The 16,843-nt window shown below is 34.3% G+C and overlaps 1 pseudogene; it reads right to left on the bottom strand.

The window, feature by feature from the left end:
- Nucleotides 1–297: 297 nt before the first annotated feature.
- LOC149146719 (uncharacterized) lies at nt 298–14,876 on the bottom strand (annotated as a pseudogene).
- Between the last annotated feature and the right edge of the window lie 1,967 nt (nt 14,877–16,843).

The following is a 16,843-nucleotide window of genomic DNA, read 5'->3' on the forward strand; positions in this document are numbered from 1 at the left end:
GTGCTAGCAATCTTGAGAAATAGGGTGAGGGTCACTTATCAACTTCTTCTGGAGAACTCGTGGAGGGTTTGCCTTATTATAATTATGGATTCTAAAATAAACAAAAATAGGTTATCTAGACATAAAGGGAGTGTGCCTACTGCAATTTGCATCCCTTAATGCATCTAACATATTTTAGGCTATGATTCTTATTGATGAAATATAGAAATCATTCAACAAATTAAAAGCACAAAAGGAGGATCCATACCTGGTGCATGGTTGTTGTTGCATAAAGACATTGTTTGTGATCATCTAATTTTAGGGATGGAAAACGTTGAGAAGGATTACCAAGTTGACATAGAAGTCAACTTTCGAAAGCTTAGTTTGAGTTCTATTTCTTTCATGAAAATCACTCCCAAGCATAAAATCACATAGTTTAGTTAGGTGTTCATCAACTAGATGGCTCTGAGAACAATTAAAATCTTTGGGCATCATATCATTAGTGTCTAATGCATCCATCTGAGAAGTTGCAAAGGTTTATGGAGTGTTCTCCCTCATATTTCATTACAATAATAAATTTATAGCATCCCTCTTCTGCTGCAAACTATCTACATAATCCAACCAACTTATACTTGATCTTTGGATTGAGGATGCTTTCTTGTGGACACCTAGAATCGATGAATTTCCTTGTATATAACTTCCAAATATGCTTCCAGTTGAGCTCAATATTATTTTTTGGCTAGACACATAATTTACATAACTAGAAGAAGGTATTTCTATACTTGTTGTATGTTTTCCTGTGTTTCTTGAAGACAAAGACCTATTTGATATTTGTCTTCTAGATAATGATGAATGTCTATCATAAATATTGAGCTTTGAAGGAAAAATTAGAAGTTCCCCTAAACCTGTTTGATTACATATATTGATTAGAATTGAGACTCACATGTTTCTAATGAGAGTATGGCATTGAAGGAATTTGGTATAGTCATTGAGGGGGCTTTCCACACCTTATGGAAATTCCATAATTTTGTGCACTTCTCTTCTTTGTCTGAAGAATGACAATGATCGCTACTAGCAATCTGCTCTCCCAACATGGAGTAGGCTTATCACCTGCATAATAGTGGCAGAATGTGTAGTGCTTCTCATGGGGAGTGATGTTGAAAGGAAACATTACATAAAAGTGTCAGGGATGAGGAAATTCCCTACGTGCTATAGAAAATTATAGTAGTGACCAGCAAATCCTCTTTCTCACCAATGCATGATCCTAGACCAGGATCTCCATCCAATATCCAATAAGAATTCTTCTCTGACTCTTCAATATGCCTTATATTCTTAGGTTGCTTAGAACTCCAATTCTTCTTTTCAAACCGATAAGGCTTATCAATCCTAATAGCTTCATCATCATTGTGATTTGGTACATATGTCAATGATTTTTTGAAGGAGGAGGAACTTATATTTAATATTATAGCCTACATATTTATAATACCAAATCATGACCCAACAAGAATATTATGTTATTTTGATTTGATTCACTTTCCATCAAGTGGATTTATCCTCGAAAGTAATTTGTGGAAGTGGAGGGTTTGCAACAATATTGAGGGTATAGTAGTGAGATAGATGAATGTCAAATGCTTCTATTTTGAAAATATATCCAATTTTAGTTGATATCAGTACTGGAAATGATAATCTGATGTAGAATATTCTAACATAGATAAAAAATAAATAAATAAAATTACCCTCAATTTTCCTCTTACAACTAGTTGATGTGTTCATGAAAATAACTAATAGGAAGGTGGTTTGAGGAAAAGAAACATTATTATGTCATGGAATTACTTAGATGGAGATTTATTGTTAAAAAGTGTGGTACCATAAGTAGCAACAACAACTATAAATGACCAATACACAAAGAACCATTTTATGGGGTTTACCCTAGGTTCATGAATATGAAATCAAAATAACGAATGAGTTCATGATATTTTTGTTGGATCACCTCAAGGAGCATTTGTTTGACAATGAAGCTACACAAATTGTCCACAAATAGCCTTGTAATGTAAAATATGGGTGGTTAGATCAAACTACTGTTGAAAACGAAACCAAAGTGCATTGTTTTATCAACTGTAATGACTATAGAAAGTATGAAACGTATACCTAGCAACAGGTTATCACCTCTTGTCAGTGTATGTATCTGCATGTGTACCTAAGTTTGGTATACTTTCTAAAAGTGAAAGTTTGGTGATTTCATTTTTGAAGTTTTTGGCCTTATTCCTTTATATATGTGTAATGAGTTGCTACTAGCTAGAACAAAATCACTAGGGAGGAGAGATGAAGTCATGTCTAAAGACTAAACATTTGGAAGGCACAATTAACTCATGATACTATTCTATCCAAATAATCATGGAATGTCATTTCATGAAGGATTTAGAAAGAGTGGATATGAAAGGCTTATTGAAATCCCTGCTGATGTAATAAAAATAATCATACAATCATGATCTTCTTGGATTGCATGTCCAACAATGTAACATAAAATGCACCCTTCTAAATATTGTTGGTAAATAGGAAAGTTAAGGGTATCCAAAAATAACCTATCATTCATGCACAAGTTTTATGGACCTACAAGCATATAGAGGCACGAGGATGCCAAGAAATAGTAGTTTCTACATCCATTTGCAAATTATCATTGTACCTATATCTAAATGCACTCAAGACAATGCATAAATAAAGGGGAGGGGAATCTAACACCCCCAACTAGGATCCCTAGAATGGTAATATGCATGTACATGTGACATTATTTTGGGGAGCTATAATGCTGAATAGGCCAGTAAGCTAGAATTTTAGTGAATATTGCACACCTTTATATGTATAGTGGGCCAAGGCACTAACATGTTTTAAGACCAATGTGCATGTGAAATTGGGTCAAAGAGCCCTTTATATCTTTGGACTAGTGATTTGACTTCCCATTGATCCTAGCGTGCCTAGGTTTGTAATGTTTATTAGGTCGATGGTCCAACATACTTATGATTTTAAGGCCAAATTCCCTAGAGAAATTAGGTCAGTGAACTTATGCAATGATCAAGCAAGTGAGCCTAGTTGACATGGCATTCTAGCTGACTTCTCATTTTGTTGTGGACTAACAGACAAAAGAGTATGGGGTGGCAAGAATCCATGACAAATAGGTATTATGATATGAAGTAATATTATAATACTATAATATAAAATAAAATGGGACGTCAAGCCTATAAAAATGGGAATCCCCTGTTTAGTGGGGAATTAATCAATAAGGGATAGGTGTCTATGGAGGAGAGCCTAGAAGGGTACCTTGAAGACCTACAAGGGAAGTGGAACTCTTGGAAGTCGCAGGACTCTGGAACATTCTTTTATGGTCAAGTAAGGTACTATGGAAGATGGTCGCATAGCCTAATGGATTGGTGATGTAGAGAAGGGTGTGCACAACTTAGATGTAGGTTATTAGGGAATGTGTGCCTGTTGTTTGGAAGTTATTGGGTTTGGTAATTTAACTATATGAGGGACCATAAGGGTATTTAGAAGACCCATGAGGGTAGTGGAATTCGCAGAGTAGCAAGACTCTAGAACATCCCTAACTGACCAAGAAATGGGTTGATGGAAGATGTAATCCTGCTAGTTGGAGGCTATCAAGTTTGGTACATTGGTCCTTTTATTATTGGTATGAGGCACATGTATTTCTCAAGAATCCAATGCCAATTGGAGTCATGGCCCCATCTCAAGGGTGACCATTTGTTAAGAGAATTAGAGCAATGTAGTCTACAAGTTGGAGGAACGTTTGAAGTCTGCAGTTGTTATTATTTATTTTTATTATGGTATCATTGTGCAAAAAACGTTATGGTTAACTTATGCATTTGTATTTGGCTATGTATTGAGATTAGCGTGAGTGGTGTCACCCAAAAGGAAGACTGGGGCTATTACATTACCTGATTAACATGTCTTCCACATCAACGTTTATGGGTAATACCCCTATGGAGGCTAGGATAGGAAAGAAGCACTCTCTTTATTATATTCACAATTTTGGTTGTGAGTAATATGCTCATGGGCCTAAGGAGAAGTTATCTAAGTTGGATAACAAGGCAATGTAATGTAGCTTTATTAACTATGGAGTTCATTAGAAAGGGTACAAGCCTTGGGTTCCTACTTTCATAAATGTATTTTATAATAGAAATGTTATTTTTATAGATGTTAAACTTCTTCCATAGCGATACAACTAGAAGTGGATGAGAAGAATTTAGTGGTTCAACTACGACCAAAGACTAATAACACTAAATGAAAAATTTAAAAAGAAGTTCATGAAGTAATTTATGAGGAAAATCATTGAAAGATTTTAGAAGAGGAGGAAGCAACTAGACCTCAATATTTAAGGAGGTTCACCCATCTAAAAAGACAACAAAAAAATTATAGTTATAGTCATTGTAATTTTATATGTATATTTTCTTTATCTACTAACATTGATGACACTAGAGCTATAAAAGAGGAAATGGAGATTGAATATAAGGATTTTTCGTGACTAACCATGTATGATGATATGGCTACACTTATAAATAATGATACATGGTACTTGGTCCCATTGCATAAAGAATATAAACACATTGGATGTAATTGCGTATTCAAAAAAAAGATTACTTTAGATGGCAATGCTAAAAATTACAAGGCATGGTTGCTTGCAAATGGACATTATTAAGTTGAGGGAATATATTTTGATGATATATTGTCCCCAATTGCTAAGTTAACATATATTACGTATTTATTATATATAGCAATAACCTTTGAATTAAAGATAAAATATATGGATGTGAAAACAAGATTCATACATGGTGACTTAAGGGAGGGGATCCATATGACACAACTAACACACTATATTGAAGAAGGTAAACAATCATTGGTTTGTAATTTAAAAAAAGTCTTTATACTGCCTAAAATGTTCTCCTATAATTTGATATGTGAAGTTTGATTCATTTGCATTGGTATTAGGATGTTTGAGATCCAACTTCATTAGATCATTATGCATATTACCAAGTGGGGATTTTTGTTTGAAGAATTCTATGGTTGAGCTTTAAAGAATGCTACATTGGAGATAGCTCCAAGGTTGACATTTTTAATGGTTAATATTTTGAGCCAAAAACATGACCCATGATCAAGAAAAATTATCAAGAGAGGTAAGGTATGGACGTAAATGATGAAATAAAACAAAAATAAAGAGGAGAGGTGTCAATAGGTTGGACCAAAAGGAAAAATATAAAATAAATATAAAATAAAATAATTAAAAGCAAAAGAAGAGGGAGATGAGGGAGGAACCATAGAAACTGAAAGTGGCATAGAATGAGTAAACAAAGAATCTAAATTATAAAAGAAATGGAAAATCCTAAAAAATAAAATAAAAATAAAACAACAAATAAACCATAAATAAGGAAGAAGGAAGAGAAATTAATGGGAGAAGAAGAGAAGGAAAACTAGGGAAGATGTGAGTTAAGAAAAGGGGAGGAGGAAAAATAGAAAATGGAGGGAAGTGGAAAAGGAGGAAGGATGAGAGGAAAGAAAATAAATAAAGAGAAGAGAAGGTGAGATTATTTTTGTGAGAGAAAAGGGAACCAACTCATACTGGCCTCAACTCCCCCATCCATGTTAAGATTTTTGGGATTTTTTATGATTTCCAATGGTTCTCGAAGCTTGCGTTTGAAATAGTAACCTTCCTTAATAATGCTCTTAGTGTCTTCAAGGCATAGGTGGTGTTTAGTATTGGAGGAATGTTCTCCAAGTGTGAAGGATTGCATTCTTTCTTTCTTTATGTCAGCCCAATGCTCTTTGAGTGTTATCTTAAATGACAAACCAATCTTCCCAATGTAGAACATTCAACAAAAACATTTAATCTTATATACTCCTATGAGCTCCGAATGGTGAACCTTATCTTTAACAGATCTTAGTTGTGTCAAATGGTCTTGAAGGGTTTGAATGATGTTGTAATCCCATTTATTTTAAGGACCTTCACAATATTGTAAGTGGCACAATGCTTGCATGGGAGTAATGCTTTCCAATTAGAAGATGAAGAGTCAGGGGAAGGGAAACTCCTATTGGATATTTTGATGGATCGATACATGTCTTTGTAGTTGTAGCAAATACCAAGGAAGATTTTAGTTAGGTGGTCAATTTCTTGTTGGAAATGTTCCTTTTCCAATATTCTTTAGGCTCTAGTGATTAGTGTGTTGAGGATCCCCATAGTTTATGTTGTATGGTGGTCAGAATTAACATGGAGATAAATGTCAGTGTTTATTTTCTTTCTATATGCACTATTTCCAACAATTTTTTCTTCATTTCTAGTGAGTATAACATATAGGAAGGGGATTCTATTATTATTTTAGAGTTCCATGGTGAATTTAATGTCATAGGAAATTCCATTTACGTGCTCCAAAAATTGGTTTGGTTCCAAATTTCCATGAGGCCATTTCACATTTGTGTCATCACATACCTCTTCTATTGATTTGGTTTCAACGGGTAAGTGTTAGAGGCTTTCTTTTGAAACATATCTATGAAAATATTAGCAAAAAATGGGTGATAAGGGAGATCACATTGATACTCTAGTGGTTTATTCAAGGTATTCACCCTAAAAACTGAAAAAGGTAGATCTAAGGAAAATCTCTATAAGTATAGGAGTTTGAGGGTAGTGATACTTCTGACAATCTGTATTGCTTCATTAAGAATAATTTTGGTGAACAATGAAACTACGTCAAAGCTCACAATCAATTAATTAGGGTCAGATTTGTATTCTTTAATCAAATCAACAAAGTTCTTAGAATCCTTAATGAAGGAAAATGGGTTACCAACAAGAGGGTTGAGGATGTGAGCTACAAAGTTTGCAAACATATATGTGGGGGAGCCAATGGTGTTCACAATAGGCCTCAAGGAAACTCCTTGTTTTTTGTTTGTTTGTGACTTGAAACATCGACAATCAAAAATGTCAATTGTGGATTTATCTCCAATGAAATATTGTTTAAAGTGGGGATTATTTCCTGGTTATCAATCTATGTTTATCTGACATGTTCTTCTTTATAATATTAAGGATGTGGTTTGTGATTTGAAGTCTCATCTATTAGTGCAAATTCATATGAAGGACTTTCGGGCTATAAATTTAGAAATGGAGAACAAGAGAGGTAAAGAAAACATAAGACTTAAATTAATCCAAAGTAAGTATCTAAACTCTACATTATGATGTTTCTGATGGAAAAATCGAAACCATTAAATGCTCTCACTTCTATGGTAACTAAGCCTTCGGTTGAGTAGTTTCTTACAACACCTAAAAATATGGAGGATATGGCCTCTATTATTTATGTTATTGTAGTTGGTAGTATCATGTATCTTGTGGCCTATACTAGACCAAAAATTGCTGAAGTAGTGAGAGTCTTGAGTGGGTTCATGGCCAATATTGGATGTGAACACTAGATTATAGTGAATAGGGTCTTAAAGAAATTGCAAGGTACCTTTCAATATTCAATATTATATTATAATGATTTTGAGGCAATCCACACTCAATGGATATATAAGGTTATGTGTATTTTGATTGAGTATGGGGTGTGGATTAAAGGAGGTCTATGCATGGTTCCATGTTTTGGTTCTGTGGTGGAAAAATGAGTTACATGAGCAAGAAACAGTATGTGTTTTCTTTGTCCATTAAAAATGCAGAGCATATGGTAACCATATGTGGCCATGAGAAACCCATCTAGATTATGAAATTGTGTTCATAATTAGGGTTATGTAAAAAATTGTTAGAACTCAATGTGATAACAACTGTACCATTTTTGTAGCTAAGAAGCCAATTGTGTTTGCAAATATAGATCATATAGATACTTAATACAATTTTGATAAACATATGGGAGAGGATGGAAAGGTGATAATGGAGAAAGTTGACACCCCACCTAATGTTGCAAATGCATTAATGAAACCAACGAGAACAAGTGAATTCAAGCAGTGTTATGAGTCTATGGGAATTTTGAGCCTTATCAATTAGCTCATACTTGAATGCATTAGACCATTTACCCTTGCAAGGTACATGGCAAGTGGTAAAAAATTATTTCAATTGTATCATACACCTTGGAGTGCTGTAGAGAGTACATGAAATGCTATAGAGAATAATCCAATGATGTTGTGGAGAATAATTCCCTACCACAAGGAATACTTCAGTGTTGCTAAAAAGGATAATGCAATGTAGCCACAAAGAATTATTCTAGAGATGAGAAAAGAATAAGAAACGTTGCAGCGGAACAAAGATACAGAAGTGAATACTTGCAACTAAGCATAGGCAAAGAGCAGTGACAGGGAATAACCTACTTGTGATTTCCAATATGTAGAAATGGAAAACCAAAAATGTTTATCAGTTTAATATACCTTTTTATTAATTACTAAGATGGAGGAAATGACAAAGAGTAATTTTTGCTTATTTTCATGCTATCACATTTTCTCCAAAATGAATCCATTGCCAAACACTCCTGTAGAGAACATAAAAAATATATTGTAACCATTTTAGTTGTTGCATAATTTGTTGCGTGTGAATTAGAGTGTGGGGTTTTTATCCCTTAAGGGTTTTCCATCGTATCTCATGAGGTCAATGTCTTTTTATTCATTTTATATGTTTGTGATTGTTCTATTTTTAATCTTCTACACACTCTTCTCGTAAATTATACGAAGTTTATTTTATATCTCTACTTCATTTCACTTATCTGTGTACAAAAGAGTTATATAATAACTCAGTTCACTAATACATAAACATTGGTACACTTATTTTTTATGTAATAATTTGATATAAAATACGTTTAAAGAAACATAAACTATGATGAAATACTTATATTAATCTTAAATAATTTTTTTTGCAAAAATAACCTTAAACTACATACTTAACTACATCAAAATTTAAACTTAAATATCAAATACATATTATAAATATTAATAATTAACATTTAACCCTTAGAAATGGAGACATCAACTATAAACAACAATCTCTTGTATAAATGACTATTTAGAATCATAACAAGTCTTATAAATATATTAATAATACAATACAACATAGTTTCCCTTACTAACGAAAAAATAGTTACATATTTCTATGTGAATGTTTACTGAAAACACACCCTCATGTAAACTAAAATTTCCAAGAAAACAATTAAAACAAAACATCAAGAAAATAATAAACACAAAACATCAACTATATAGAAAAGTTATATTATTTAAAATTAGAAGTATATATCAATTACATTAATAAATATATAGTTGAAATACACTTATAAATTTTAATAATATAAATTTAATATCAAAATACATATTAAAAAATATATAACAATAAAAGAATAAAAGAATAAAAAAATTAATAGTATTATTATAATATAAAATAAATATTATTATAATATTATGAAAAATAATTATATTTAATATAATAATTATATTATAATGTTTATTATATAACTTTATAATATTATTATATTTTATTATAATAGTAATTATATTAAAATTAAATTATTATTAAATTATAAATTTTATGTATAATATTACATTTTAGGAATATGAATTTTTAGACTATTAAACCTAAGAGATAAATACTATAAGCGTAAGGCAATAATATTAAACCCAAAAGATTAATATATAAACCCAACATACATAAACATTAAAATAAACATGGTTAACCATGGTTGATTTTCGTATAAAATAATCTTTGTCACAATGTGACATTGGACCATGGTTGACCATGGTTAAACTTCATTTTAAACCCAAGGGATTTATATTAAACCCAAGGATCAACATTATAAATCTTATGAATAATATTATACCCTATGAATATGAACCCTTATATTAATAAACCAAGGGATTATTAAAAAAATATTATTTCTCCTTAAGCGTCCCACTTGGCCAAGTTTGACCAAAACTTTGACCAGGTATAACTTGACCATACGAAGTCAGATTTAAGTGGCATTCACACCATTGGAATCAAGGTGACGAGCACTACAATCTGGTCTTTGATTTTTTTTATCTATTTTCAAGGCCACTTGTACTTCTGGATCCTCTTGGATCATTCCTCCCCATTGATGAGCTTTTTCTCCTCCAAAAGCATGACCACATCTTGCACACTGCCTGCATCCCACAATTTCAACATCTACATTACATGCAAATTTGGTGCATTCTTTGCAATCACATACAAACCACACATGACTCAAACAACCCCATACTTGCCAAGAGTTTATAACACACATTCTTTGCTCAAGTTTTACAGAATAGAAACCAATACCATAACAACGCAGAAAAGGCAAAAAACATCATTGTTGAATTTGCAAGCGATGGAAAACACATGATCACTTTTACAATTATTTGCAACGCATGATTTACAAATTGTGGCCATGACAAGTGACTATACCTAGTAAAACCATCTCTTACTTAACAAAGTGAATGGATCATCTGCTGTGGTAGATTTGTTTGTTGAATATCTTCACCAAATAGTTTCTTCATGGGTGATTTATGGGCCTGGATTGTTTGACACACAACTTTCTAATGTCCATCCTCATTGCAGTAACTATACTGATTCTTTCTTGTCCAAAATTTCTGAATCATCGTGAAACGATTTCTCTTGGTGCACCTCTAATAAGTTCCCATGGAATCCTCACTACCACTGGAATGCAATGAGGTGCTTTCACCATGTTTCATTGGTTGGTCACTTGTTGTCTTGGAGAATTCCCCAACCTCTTTTCTGACATATCCAAGTCCCGCATAACAAGGCAATTCCTCCACTTTTATGTTGTTCGCAATGCCTTGGCCATTAATGTTGAGGCCCTTTCCTTGATACCCCATTTTATTCAACAATTTTGATCCAATTCCTGTAGTATGTCTCTTAAAAGCAACGAAATCTTTATCATAAAAAGTACATGAAATTTAAGAATCATTTCTTACCTCAGGCTCGTTATGTTGCAACTTTTCCAAGGCCTCCTCGTTGGCTTGTAACTGATGTTGCAACCTCTGTTTCTCCTTCTCTGATTCTTGTAGGAATCTCCTTAGCTCAACATTATCCGCCTAAATTCTTTGGTTTATTTCTTTGATTTCTTGGAGCCATCCCGCATTTGGCGCCCTTTTCATATTTGGTACAACATCTACTGAAATCTTTGTTTCATCACTCGAATCAAAATCCAAGTCGATGGTTCCATCTGCCACAATCGCAAGAGCTACAATCTTCATTTCGTCCCCTGAATCTAATCTCAGTTCAATTGGTCCACCACCTACAAATCCCGCAATTGTGATCTTCTCATCATCCCCTGATTCAGATTCTTGGTCTTGTTGTATAGTTGCAACTCTCTTCTACTTCTCCTTTCTTTTGTTCCTCTTAGGTATTAATTATGGATGTAGTTTCCATCAATTCTCCTCATCATGCCCTTTTTTCTCAAAGTGAGTACAAGAGGGATTTTCTCCTCTTCTCTTAGCTACTATTTCCCTCTTTGGTTGGTCGCCTTGGTCATGGTTCTCCCTTCTTTTAAGATGTACAACTTTCACACTAGCTTCATCAAGAAACTTGGATTCAAATAATAACAATGAACAACGCAAATAACTATGCAAAGAGCCAATATATTTCATCAATGACTGAGAAGTGTCTAGTGGAACATTCAATGTTGATGCGTGTTTTCTAAAATCCTCTATAAAATTATGAACAGTTTCACCTTTTATTTTTTTCAAATGTTTCCATTCCATCATGGCCTTATGTCTGTAACCAGATGGATAAGATTGTCCTCTTAAAGTATAAATCAAAGTAGACAAAGATGAAATAAGTTTACGGCTATTCATGGAAAATTTTAGGGGCTAATATTCGCAAGTGGGTTGATTTTCCATGGCTTTTCCAAAAGAAACGATTTGCCAATTTCCATTTTTTTTTTAAATTATTCACCCAAATTTTATCATATAAAATTGTTTTACCCTAAAAATTGTCAAAACTGTATAAAGACTATATATAAAACTATTATAAATTTTCATGTTCTTACAAAGATATGAAGAAACATTTTATAATTTGCAATTTGGGGACTATTAAGATTTGCCAAGGTTTCTAGACTTTAAGACAAATTTTCATCCTTAAAAGTTTCCCTACAACTGGTCTTAGCACATTGCTGCAGTTTTCCTTCCCACCAGATGAGAGTGGTGCCACTCAATCGAAGGGATTCTAGCTGGATCTTTACATAATTGTCCTTCCTTTGTTGTATGCGATAATAGACTTCAACCTGTCTTGTCCATTTATCTAGCTTTTCTGCATTAGATTCTTCGCTAAAAACTGGTAAATCAAATTTGACATTTACTTAAAAAAGGGATTTTTAGATGCATTCTTATGATGCCTATTAGAATGATGAGAAGAGGAAGAAGAAGAACTTCCACTAGAGGATGGAGAGGGTGGTTTAGGAGGCTCTCCTCCTCCACCTTCATGATTTACTGATGCATGATCATCTCGATCTTTATTCTCTGGCTGGATTGTCTTCTCATATTCTGCAAATAACTTGTCAATTTTATCTACCACGGTGAAGAATATGTTGTGATAATTTCACTCTTCTTCTATTCATTCATCGTCATCTGCTATGTTCCATATTCATGGTACATGTCCTACTTCAAGATCAAAGGACTTAAGTTTTCCTTCACCTCTTTCAAGCTCGTTCCTCGTTAGCATTCACTCATGCAACTTGCATCAAGAAGACCTTCTCTGATACCAAACCTTATCTAGATCTTTTACCTTCAAGGATGCATTTAGAATTGCATATAATAGAGCATATTAACCATGTAACTTAAACCACATGAAAATAAGCAGAAAAACATGAGAAACCATGATATCAAATACACAATGATTTGATTATAGAGTTCACCCAATGTGGATTAGTCTTCGCGCTCTGCTCAACAGTGGGGAGGACTCCTTTTATTAAGTGGCATCAAAGAAATCTATTGGAAACAACTTTAACAAAATGACCCTTATACCTCTATTTCGGATGATGGCCTGAAAATGGTAAGCTCATCTAGAGAAACAGACATCAACCCTAAATTCCTGGTGTGAAAACATACAAAATAGACTATCAAATTGCCGAATTATGACAACGACACCTTTGACACTTTAATGGATCATTTGGCATCTCTTGATTGTCCTAGTTCACAATTATGCACCCTCAGCCTGATTAGGGTTCTGCCTGTACCTTCATGCTCTGCTGTGGTCAGATGAGTTTTAAGGTTCATATATCATTGTGTCAGCGGAGTAAACAAGGTATGGCCCCATGGGTTGTTGGTGGAGGTTGAGATTAGGTTGGCAAAGGTCAGAGGTTCCAACCCCCGCCCAATCCGAAATAACATTGGAAATGTTTTTTTTATTAGCAACATTTAAAATAGTGGAGTCTACGGTTTTGAATTGGTATTTAATACAATATTAGCGTCGACCCGCGTGGGGTGGGTGGGTTCAAGTTCCCCTGGCCCTGACAATGGTTAAATGATATGAGTCGGGTGGAGTCTGCGAGCACGTGGCCCCTACCCTTTGATTTTTTTTGTTATATACAATGATACATATGGAATGTCATGGGTGGGTTTTGGGTCACTGCATCCTAGTCACACCACGTTGTTTTTTTATATACAATAATAGTCGGTCGGGGGTGGCCACCCAATATCCCTAAATTTAATTTTTTGTTTGATATAAACAACATGGTTATTTTTTTATTTTGCCGAAAATAAGGGTCATTAGGCATTTTAAGTATTAGAAAAATTCATCGATTCCGGTGGTCAGATTCCGTGCATCGAGTCTTTGCCAATTCGTTTCCTCCGCAAGCCTCCCACTTAGCCAAGTTTAACCAAAACTTTGACCACGTATAAATTGACCATACAAACTCGGATTTGAGTGTTGTTCACACCGTTCTAATCGGGGTGATGAGCACTACGATCTGGTCCTAGTTTTGTTTCCAACTGACAAATTTTTGAGCTATTTTCAAGGCCACTTATACTTCTAAATCCTCTTGGATCATTAGTTAACCAGATTTATGAATTAAATCAATATCTTTAGTTAACCACATTTATGACATGTATTAGTTCGCATTTATCACATTTATAATTAGCCACATTTCTTCACCTATATCACAGATAATGGTTGATAATAAAAAAATTATGTCGCAGATAATAGTGTATAAAGCTTCACAATATTTTTTTTTTAATCTCCCAGATAATGATGTATAATGGTTCACAACAGATTTTTCGCCGATGTAATTGTCTTCGCGGCGCTGATGTGCCCACTCGACACTCGGTGGTCAACCAATTTCACTTTCATTTCGCTTAAAAATATTTTTAATTCCATCGCTTCATGCTCCATCAACGCAGACGTCAATCAATAACTCAGACAAAACATATTCCCTTTAGATTTAATAGTTCCCATAGATTTATAAATAAAAAAATGTCAATAAGACTTCATTAACCTCAGAATCGAAATAATATTGCCTATCAACAAACATGACTTTAGAAAAATATTATCTTTAAATTCATCTCACAGATTACTAGGTTCTAAAGTGAATGGCTATCGAAGTGATTCCCTTCCAAAAAAAACTAATTTACATCACCAAAATATTAAATTCAAAAATATAAATTACATAATCAACCAATTAAATTAAAATAAATTAGATTAATTACGCCGTAAGGCGTTTCCCTCTGAAATAAACTCTCCAAACTGCTGTCGTGTCAAAATATGTGCCATTCGATTTGGTTGTTAGACGATCGAGTAATCCTTAACCGTTGATTTGAATTGCGCAATGCCAGGGGCGACGCTCCATACGAACCGTCAACCGTCTTTCAACAAGATACGTTGTGGTGAGCACAGACGAGAAGGTGAGGCGCCTGGGGAGGCGAGACATCGTGGTGGTGTGGAGGGAGAGACATTAGTATTCGCAGAACCACAAAATCGATGGCCACGCTCAGCCAAATAATCAAGCAAGACCGTCATCCCGTCTGGCTTGCCGATGCGCTGATTCTTTCAACCGTTGCATACAGCGACAATCCTCGGCAGGAACTTGAAACACTGAATACCACATTCGGCTTGCCGGAAACGACGATCTATGAATTTCTGGAAGAAGACAAGTTGCGAAAAGAAGGCTTCGAGATCGGCCGAAAGCAGGTTCTTCTGGTCGTTAAAAGCCTGGCCAAATATCACATGATCATCGCCTGCAGAGGCACCACGGGGTTTATGGATGCGCTAACGGATCTCAACATAATGCAGAGGTCCTTGAGCCTGGGAGCGGGAGCTGCTCATGCGGGGTTTCTTGACAGAGCCAAGAGCATCCCATTGAAGTATCTTAGGCACCCATTGAAGTATCTTAGGAGGAGCCGTTGCCTCGTTGCTCACCCTCAGATTGTTGGAATCGAGCCCTAAGTTTTGCCACGAAGTAGTGAGGGGCTGAACCGTGCTTTCCTTTGGTCTGTGTCTCAGTCAAAAATACTTTGTAAGTGATTTTGAAACTTTTGTAACGACATCTTACAATATTCCCGTAGCTAAAATTCATTTGATTGAGCTGAAAATTGCGCATGACTTAGCATCATCCCAATGCATAAAATTTAGTTGAGATCGAGAAAATAACCGGTGGCTTCGTAACGCAAATTGGCAGAGGAGGATTTGAGCGTCTACGCCATGCATGTCTCTATGCCATCTAAGTACTGTCAAAAACATCGAAACTAGGAGAGCAGGAACCCTCAACAGAGGCATATATTATTGCTTGAGAGGTATATATAATTGCTTGATTGATTAAGGTCTCATGTTTTCATATATAAAAAACAAAAAATTGTCATTAAAAATAAAATGTCAAAAAAATTTTTGTCATAAAAATTAAATGGTCTGATCTCTCTTTGGGCAGTTTTGGAGAAATGTGTGAAAACAAAACAGTGACACGTGGGAAAAACAAGGTATAATATAAGTTTCTTTGCGTTCGAAATTCCACCATAAATTCGTGTGTCGTTTGTGGCATATTGCGGTGAAGGAGAATTATAAATATTGATTTACCATTATATGTCCATGGTAAACTTCCCTGTGATGCTCTATTATGTCCAACCTTGTGTTTGATAGGAAAAAACAATTTCTAAATCACTATATGTCCACTCGTTTTAACTAACAATCTTGTTATTGAACAGGACCAAATGTTTTATAGAAGTGACCGACTCAAAAACAAGACTCGACATTCCATTGAATGCAAGCCATGAATTAGAGTATCTATAATATCTCGGAGAGAACTGGTGGATACAAATGCCTCTGAGCTGAGGAAAAATAGTCATATCCTCTCGTATGTAAGCTTTGTTCATGTAAATATATTCATATTTAAGGGTATGAAGATATTGGAGAATTAGAAATGTAATGGTGTTTTGGATTTTGAATTTTATCTCTCGGGGAGATAAATGATTTTGTTATTAAATATTAAAATCTTTTGGGATGAATAAGTGGTAAAATAGGTCAATATGAGCACAGTGTGGAAACTGGCGGAGTTGGCCATGCTGGGAATAAAAATCCAACACAATGAAAAACAGGCAACGAATGAAGTTATAAGTGAATTGAAAAACAACAACCGAATGAAATACAAACAACGAATGAAGTTGTAAGTGAATTGAAGAAAAGAAATTTGATTTATTAGGGAAACTAATTCACTAGATCACAAATTTGTCCATGATCAAATCTTTTATGTGGCTCTAGCATCATACTAGACTAACAACTCATCTCCAAAGTATCTATATTCTCAAACTTATATCACCTACTTACATAGGTTGGGTTTCTATGGTCATAAAATATTCACTCTTTATCCTGAGAATATAAGATTTGTGAGAATCTCGCAACAACCTT

The sequence above is a fragment of the Pinus tabuliformis genome, chromosome X (assembly GCF_031772625.1).
Source record: "Pinus tabuliformis cultivar Carrire ecotype Pingquan chromosome X, CPIR1, whole genome shotgun sequence".
NCBI classification, from domain to species: domain Eukaryota; kingdom Viridiplantae; phylum Streptophyta; class Pinopsida; order Pinales; family Pinaceae; genus Pinus; species Pinus tabuliformis.